Source organism: Lygodium microphyllum, chromosome 6, assembly GCF_053477565.2.
Source record: "Lygodium microphyllum isolate KBCC chromosome 6, Lygodium_microphyllum_v1.1.10, whole genome shotgun sequence".
NCBI lineage: Eukaryota > Viridiplantae > Streptophyta > Polypodiopsida > Schizaeales > Lygodiaceae > Lygodium > Lygodium microphyllum.
In genome coordinates this window covers 4,991,300-4,999,869 of record NC_141140.1, presented here as the reverse complement: position 1 = coordinate 4,999,869, position 8,570 = coordinate 4,991,300, and the positions used below count along the sequence as shown (strand labels likewise).

The 8,570-nt window shown below is 43.0% G+C and overlaps 1 pseudogene; it reads left to right on the top strand.

The window, feature by feature from the left end:
* The first annotated feature begins 1,941 nt into the window (after positions 1 to 1,941).
* On the top strand, positions 1,942 to 2,449 carry LOC148034255 (ubiquitin-conjugating enzyme 15 pseudogene; annotated as a pseudogene).
* Positions 2,450 to 8,570: the final 6,121 nt, after the last annotated feature.

The window sequence follows — 8,570 nt, the reverse complement described above, 5'->3', positions numbered from 1 at the left end:
TGAATTTTTTTTTTTAATAGTAGGCACAAGATAGGTTACTTCTTTGTATTGTTGCCCTTCCTTGCCTCTTTGTGTTCATGTTGCTCACCTCGTTCCCCTGCCTCTTCGTGTTCCTATTGCTCGCTATCACAACACAAATCTTCTCATCTACTAAGGTATGTTAAGCCTCTCATCTTCCAAGCCTAGTTGTCTTTTTTGTAGTAGGGTTCCATTACTCTCTATCTTGCATCCTCTCTTCTTGGGTCATCACAGTGCGAGAGAGGTCCCTCAATCCGTCGACCTCATCCCCCTCACCCCGTGATAACCTCCCTTCCTGGGCCATCACGATGGAGAGAGGCCCCTCAATCTGTCGACCGTGTCTCCCCTCGTTCTGTGATGACCTCCATTCTTGGGCCATCATGGTGCGAGAGAGGCCCCTCAATCCATCGACCGTTGTCGTATTGCTGCGCATTCGAAGTGTTTAAACCACCCAAAAGTTGTGCATGGAATTTGGTACTTTGTACATACTTAGTTGTTGTGATAACATTTATTTTATGCGTATAAGTATAGTGGGGAGGAGTTGGAGACAATGTGCTGTTTACATGGGCGCCAAAGATATGGAACAACAGGCTTCTGTCTTTAATCCAGTGCTGGATATGGATCCGAGGCTAGTTGTTGGTCTCTTTGACCTTCTGAGAGACGTAGATATTAGTATATTTGTTCTCCGTTTTTGCGGGGAGTGTGAACTCGTAAGGTTGACTGACAAGAATTCCTTAGCTGTATTGCTCCGAGTTTTCAGATATTGTAAGAGCCGCAACTGCAATGCGACGAGTGGATCATGCTTCTGCATACAGTGGTGCTGTATGAGTATTTCTGTCCACCTCAGGATCAACCGCCCATGGATGGGGTTCAGCTGAAACTTGGGTAACCATAAAAGGCTCGGCACGTAGGAGACTTGATTCGAGCTGGTGTGAAGATGCTACTAGGGGAAGTTCTAAGGAAAGAGAAAAAGAAAACTAAGAAAAGAGGGAGAGGGATATTTTTGAAAAAGGGAAGAATGGCGGGCTGTGTGGCGAAAGGAGGGGGAGTAATGCGAAAGGGGAGGAGGAGAGCTCTAAATGAGGAGACGAGGGGGGGAGGCTATGCCGATGACTGGGGGCGAAAGCAGAGGGGGGGGACCCTGCTCCTTGTAGTGTGCCGAAAATTACTGTCTACTTGGAAATCGAATGCTTGGTGATCGAGGCGAAGGGCATTGTAGTTTTTTGGGGAGTTTCGGACGGGACTGGGGAGGATCAGAGTGCTGGATTGGAGGCGAAAGGGGGGGGAAAAAGGATTCGAATGAAGGAGAGGAAACACTGTCATGCTGATATTGGATTGGATTGAAGAGGGGAGGATGAGTATCGAGGAGAACGAGGCGATGGTGATGCTCGCCCAGGGTGCCCTGTGAACTCTGGAGCCTCTGCAGTCCCACTCGACTCGCCGCCCGCTGGGTTTCAAGTCTTCATTATGCAGAGAGAAAATGGAGTTCGAGCTCGCCAAACCGGATCAATGCCGCCGCAAGTGTGTGACTTGTGCATCGGCGTCCTTCCAGCACATAACTAAGCAGATTTGGCAGGCATTGCGTTAACAGACATGGGCTGCTCTCAAACAAAGTGAAGCGCGAAGACTTGCACGTAGCCGATTACATCTATTCCTGGCGTGCCTACTACAGCTACGCACATCACGGCATTTATGTTGTTGGATGGCAAGGTCATTAATTGGATTCGGAAGCCAAGGTCTGGCAATCTCTTGGTCAAAGCAAGGATCAGATTAACAATGAAGAACAGAATTCGAATAGGTGGAGGCTCTCAGTCTGTCGGAGTCTAGGAGAGTAATAAAAGGCTCTGTCTGCGAGAGAAGAACGAGCTTCAGATGGGATTAAAGAGAGCGTTGCCTTCAGCAACATCGACAAGCGAGCACAACATGAGCACCCCCTCGTCTCAGAGCCTTGGAAGAGTCGCCATCAATCGCTTGCAAAGGGAAATAACAGACTGGCAGAACAACACTCCCACGGGATTCAGGCTTAACCCGACAGATGACTTGCAGAGATGAACCATAGAATTCTCAGGGGCTGCTGGTACATTCTATGAAGGCGAGCAGTTCCAGTTGCTTATTGAGTTCCTTGAGAAGTATCCATTGGATTCTCCTCAAGTCGTCTTCACAGGCAATCCTCCAATTCACCCCCATATATACAGCAATGGACACATTTGTCTTGATATTCTGTATGATTCTTGGTCCCCTGCAATGACCGTGAATTCTGTTTGCATCAATATCTTGTCTATGTTATCAAGTGCCACAGAAAAGGAAAGGCCTGCAGATAATGATAGGTATGTTAAGAACTGCCGTAAAGGAAAGTCACCCAAGCTTACCTCATGGGAATACCATGATGTCAAGGCCTGATTCAACTGAAGATTCTAAACCAGCAACATTGGAGTTTACAGGTTGCATTGCAGTTTCTGGATGTCATATAAAACTGCGCTCTTTCCACTCAACTCTCCATTCCTTTTATTGTATAAGTTGCTCAACAGCTTTTGGTTCTGTACATCTGTTTATAAGAACTGTGAGGCTTTTTGCTGTAGCTTGTCACATCAGGTCTTGAGCAACTCAAAGCAGACTTGAATCAAAAGAATGTATAATGGGGTATATGTTTGTGAGAGAACGCTTAACTTCTGAACAAAGCTTAATAGATTGACTCTATGTAGGAGTTTGAGGTACAGGCAATTGAAATACATGTTTCAGGTATTTTGATTGTGTATAGGAAGCTTACATGGAGATTGTGGAAAAGATCAATATCTGATATAGCTACTATTGGCTTTCAAAGACACTGAATATTGTATTAGTGCCAAGGATTCTAGGTGTTGGCCATTGAGTAGTCGAGGAGGTGATCGGTATAGGCAATATAGTTCTTTGCTTTTGATGACATCCAACATTTGAGTTCTTCTTGTTAGCCTCATTTCTTGCTGTACCTTGAACCCCGTGTTCTGCAGCTCTTGCACGATCTCTTTGACACCGTGGCCCCCTAGCCCCGTGATGACCTCCCCTCCTGGGTCATCACGATGTGAGAGAGGCCCCTCAATCCGTCAAGCACGCCCCCTCGCCCCATGATGACCTCCCTTCCTGGGCCATCACAGTGCGAGAGAGGCCCCTTAATCTATCGACCGCACTCCCCTCGCCCTGTGATGACCTCCCCTTCCTAGGCCATCACGGTTTGATGCACGGCCCAAGAACTTATTATCATATGCTTGCAGATGCCATGACGAAAAGGCCAACCACAACAAAGCCTTGCGTTAGACCAAGGTGATGCGTTACAGGTTCAGTCCAAGAGACAAGGATGCAATGCACAAGGGGAATTCCTGATGAGCTTAGGCACATTTCGCACCACATGCAGCTTGCAATCCTGAGGCTCCCTTTCTAGAGGGTTGTCAGAGAGATCTGTGAGTATCATAGAACGGGGATATGGTGGACCACCTCTGTCCTCCTTTCCCTCCAAGAGATCTATGAAGATTACTTGATTGAATTCATGGAGGATTGCTACACGCTTACTACACATGCGCACAGGGTTACTATGATGGAAAGAAACTTTGACACTAATAGGAGGCTCTGCTATAGATATGATCAGCTGCTTTAGCCTCCTCCCATTCATGACCCTCGCATGCATGATATCCTTGCAATCCCTCCTATCCATCCAGGGCACCATAACGCAAAACCATATCAAGCATCCCACCCTCTCAATAAAGGTCACAGAGAGGGCATGAATCACATATTTTTGTTGAGGAAGTTTTGCAAGAGCAGCCCTAGCCCCAAGAGTCCCAGCCTCAGGAGCCCCATCCCATGGTTGAGCCGAAGCCCCAACCCCAATAGGAGCCCTAGCAGCTGGAGTCCTAGCCCCAATCACAATTGGAGACCCAAGCCTAGCCCATGGCCGAGAGAGCTGAAGCCTGTGATCTAGCCACAAGACTTAGGAGCCGGCTCCTCTGAAGCCACAAGCCTCCAATATTACGAGAATATGCTAACCTCCACTTCTTCTTCTTCTTCTATAAATTGTGACTTTACCATTCTAGGGGCCATAGAGGTTTTATCGATGGACATGCACGACGTGCAGTGCATGCGGCATTTTTAAAGCCGGGTGACTATAGACACAGTAGTGCATGCAGCAATCCTGTAAGTATTCTATTCAATTGTCTTCTATTTAATAAATATTTGATCAAACGCTTGAGTCTTACTTGCCCAATTTTTATTATGTATAGGTTCAATTTGGTGTCTCTAGCAGAGGAACATCAAAGACAAGTTTTTGTTCTTGACCCTCTGTTCTCCATTGCATTGCATGACGATGCACAAGCGTTCATCCGACAGCTTGATTGGTTTAGGCCTGTCATGCTAGATGACGCTAAAATCATATGTATGGTCTATCATCAAAGGTATGTTGTGACTATTAAAGAATATCTTTAAGAGGTCTTAAGCAAGCATGCTACCAATAATTTTTTTTCCATGTTAACTTAGTGCGAATTGGAGTTTGTTGTTGTATTCAATTGAGACTAATACAATATTTTTAGCAAATTTAGGGAGATCCAATGGATTTCATGGTTGAGTTAGACAGTGAGTAACCTCAACACTATATTCAGTTATTTCATTCTATGCAAGTTCAACACATTTGTTGTAGCATCAAGGTGCCTTTGTAGTTGTGCAAAAGAAATTGTGATGATGTATGAACATCTAGTGTTGGAGGGGGGCTAGCGAATGCGATGCAAATACAGGGGGTCGTGATGCCCATCCAGTTAGATGTGTTCTCTTGTGGATGGAGAACCGCTCTGAATGCCTCACTTTTATGCAGGTAAATTCTTGATATTCCTAACGTAAGTAGAGTGACTTATTCATGTTTATTTATATGTATGCAATGTGCGTTGATAGGTAATGTGCATGTGTTGCTTTGTTTTCAAGACGTTCCACTGCACTATTATAGTGACTCAGCTATCACTCGGTATACCCTAGTCACTCAACAAGGTATACTGGTCGGCATTGGTCGAGAAGGTAGCCCTATGAGAAGTTAATGAGCACCAACATAACTAGAGCACCTTGTACAACAAGAAGAACTAAATCATGCTGCTACTATAAGGCATGTAGAGGCTATGCAACAATTTGAAATAGACCAAGCAAAGGTGGAGGAGTTTGTGCACGCGAGAAGGGCAACCAAGAGGGAGCATAGAGAATAGCTGGAACAGGTAGTATGGGATGACATGGAGGCTGTGCGGCGGGAGATTGACCAAAGGGAGTGTCAGACACGATCCCCTCCACGGCACGAGGGGAGTCAACAAAGAGGGAGGCGAAGTGGGAGGGGGAGAGAATTAGCTCATTGATAACAAAAACAATAGACACTAACTCCAGAACATCAAATGTAATATCATCCAAAAGCATGTATTATACATTGGGGTGATCATAGTTATCAAGTTTACAGTGTATCATCAATTTGAGAGGTCTCCTCTTGTATTCTAACCCAATGACGATTTTGATAGTGTCGTCCTTGCCTCCATTTTGCGAGTCATTCAAGTGCATTTGAATTTCTAAATGCTTCGATCTTCTTGTCTTTATTTATCCTAGCATCTCGTACTGCTTGTGCAATGGCTGATGATTTTAATTCCTCTTTTGTCCATATTTTTTGCAATATCCTTCTATAAAACCATTGGAATAGCTCACAAAGACTGTTGGCTTTCCTACTACCACTACTATGTTGGATATGCCTGAAATACCCATTGTGTACCATGTATTGGAAATTTTCCATGCCTTGTGTGCTCCAAATACTTGGATCTCCATACTTTTCAATGAAATATGGTATATGATTGTATATGATGTACTGCAAATAAATGGTTAGTCTCTGAATAGTATTTAGTAGATGCAGACAATTTTATACTAGCATGTATGAAACCAAAGACTTGTCTTACCATGTAGTGTGTGAAATTGATGTCTTCCCATGCTTTTACGAATTATTTCTTAAATTGATCTAGAGTAGTCTAAAACGTCTTCTTGTCTGTATTTGTCCATGTCTCCTTATCTAGCATATGGAATATGATATCCACATCATGCCACACTTCTACCTTTGCATGTCTTGAAAGAGGTTCATGATCCTTTACTATGTTGTGCAGCCTTCTCCATTGCTCAAATTCAATCCTACTTACATGCATCCTTTTGTAGTACTTTCCATGTTTGGTAAGCTTTTGTCGCCTATTTTTTATGGGTCTTGAGAGGAATCATCTTGCCTTCATGCCTCCAAGAGAAACTTTTCTTGGTATGTCTATTTCGTTGTTTGACTTTTTTTTATCCTGCACGATTTGTATCTCTCCTCCATGAAGCTTCATGTCTGCCAATAACATATCAAGAGCAGCAATCCCCTTCTTTTGTTCTGTGTAGTTCCTGATCTTCCAAGAAAATCCAATGTACAGGTTGACAAGCTTCTCAAGCACCCAACAAAGTGCATGGATTGTACATATATGTACATTCGATAGAGGTATATCAAAGATTGGTTTGAAATCTTTGTCAAACTGGTGACGATTAGGTGCCTTCTTCCACCACTTTTGATCAAGTGTTTTTCCATCCTCCATGCAATACAGGCAAGGAAGGGTGATTGGACCTCTGTTACAATTATATAAGCACTTTAGAGTCTTCAAGTCTGAGATGTAAGATGCCAAGTAACTTGAAAGTTACCCTTGTTTGGAACCAATAGTGTCTTTTGTCTTTTTATTTGAGCATTAATAACATCTGGTAGTGGATTCTTCTAAAAGACCCATTCCCATGCTTCTTAATTCTCTAACACAACCAAAAATGTCCCAAGCCACCATAAATTCATTTCGGGCTGTACACTGAAGTAACAGGGATCATCCCTTGGCATGTTTGCCATTGACCTGTCCATCAATGTAATGGCCTCTCCATCTTAACATCTTTCAGAATCTGACACTCATCCATCTTTAATGTAAAATTCAATATGCCATTTTTCTCTACATGTGAGATGTTGTAAAACTCAACCATTCGAACATGTAGTATCTCCAAATCCATGAAGATATTGTTGTATTTGTCATAGACAATCAAACCATGTTTTCCTTGAAACTCTCCATTGATGTGATAGGGCTTTCCAACATACTCCAAGTTAAGATATTTGTGAAGTCTCCATATTGCTATAGTTATGGGCCAGAGATTTGGCTTAATAGCCTGTGATTTAAATGAACTTGTAACTCTTTTTGTAAGAAACCATAGCCATTGCGATTTATACCACTCTCATCCATGACACTCTATATACCCTCCACAAAAACCATGTTTTGGCTCACAAATCGCTCAACAACTTGCCTCTGCACTACCTTAAGCTTCCTCTCTTTATGAGTTCTTCTGCAATCTTTGAGCTAACAAGTGGCTTAAGCCACTTTGTAAGGTTGGCATTGGGATTACAATTTTCCTTGTTTGGCTGTAGCACATTCCTTAACAAGAGGGACAATGTAAAGCAAGGAGACATAATAACAAAAAAGCACAGAATAGTAAGACAAGAGATTCCTAACCTGATAGCCCTTATTCGTTTCTTCATACCTCTAGAGCCCTCCTTCGAATCCTCTATGTTCTTTAGTTCTTGTTTCCTTTGTCGAGGGCCAAGCAATGTTTGCTTCTATCTCAAAATTTTCAGCTGCTTGTTCAGCCTTTCTATCTCCTGTTGTTGGGCTTTGATCTTTCCTTCTTGGAGGTTTCATTCCACCTATAAGTTATTGATGGTTCTTCTCTTGATGTGCATCATTGCACTCTCCATTGCAGGTGTTGTAGAGATAGCTTTGCAATAGCCAAGAAGGCCATTCTTGTCATCTCCAACAAACCTAAGAAGGGTAGCCGGGTTTGAAAAGGGTAGGGTGCTAATAGTGTGAGGATCTTTGGGATAAAGAGGACCATCACACCAAAGGTCGACATGCCTTTTTCCTCCCTCACGTAGTTGCATCTTCATTGTTTCTGAGATGTAATTTCCTCCCCTCCTTTTTTGTAATGGGGCATAAACATTCTCTACATCTATGTGGAGGTGATACTTGGCATTAGTGTTGAGAGGAGGTTGTTGCATGTTTGTGTCTGCCATTGCACCTATGTGTGGTGTATTCTGTGAGTTTGTATGTGCCATTGCACCTACATGTGGTGGATTTTGCACCATTGCTATAGAACCAGGAAAGGCTTTAGAAGAAACTCTCACTTTTTGAAAGTTTTGAATTTGGGGCATTTAATGATGTTGCTTTCACCTTAGGGAAGAAGCTGATTCAATATCTCGACCATTTAGTACAGATGGGGACACTTTTTGGCCCAAAAATGAGAAAATCTGCCATTTTTCTAGAGAGAGAAAGTTCAAGGTTGTATTTTCTTAGATGGCCCATTTTTTACCACTAAAATTCTCTAATGAAGGCCATAAATCAAGAGAAGAAGCCATGTTAGAGGCTGATTTTACTTCCAACTTGCTTATATGTTTATAATGCTAAAAGAAGAATCTATGGGGGGAGTGTTACAATGAGACTGCAGTAGAAATGCATTCAACTATAGAGTTC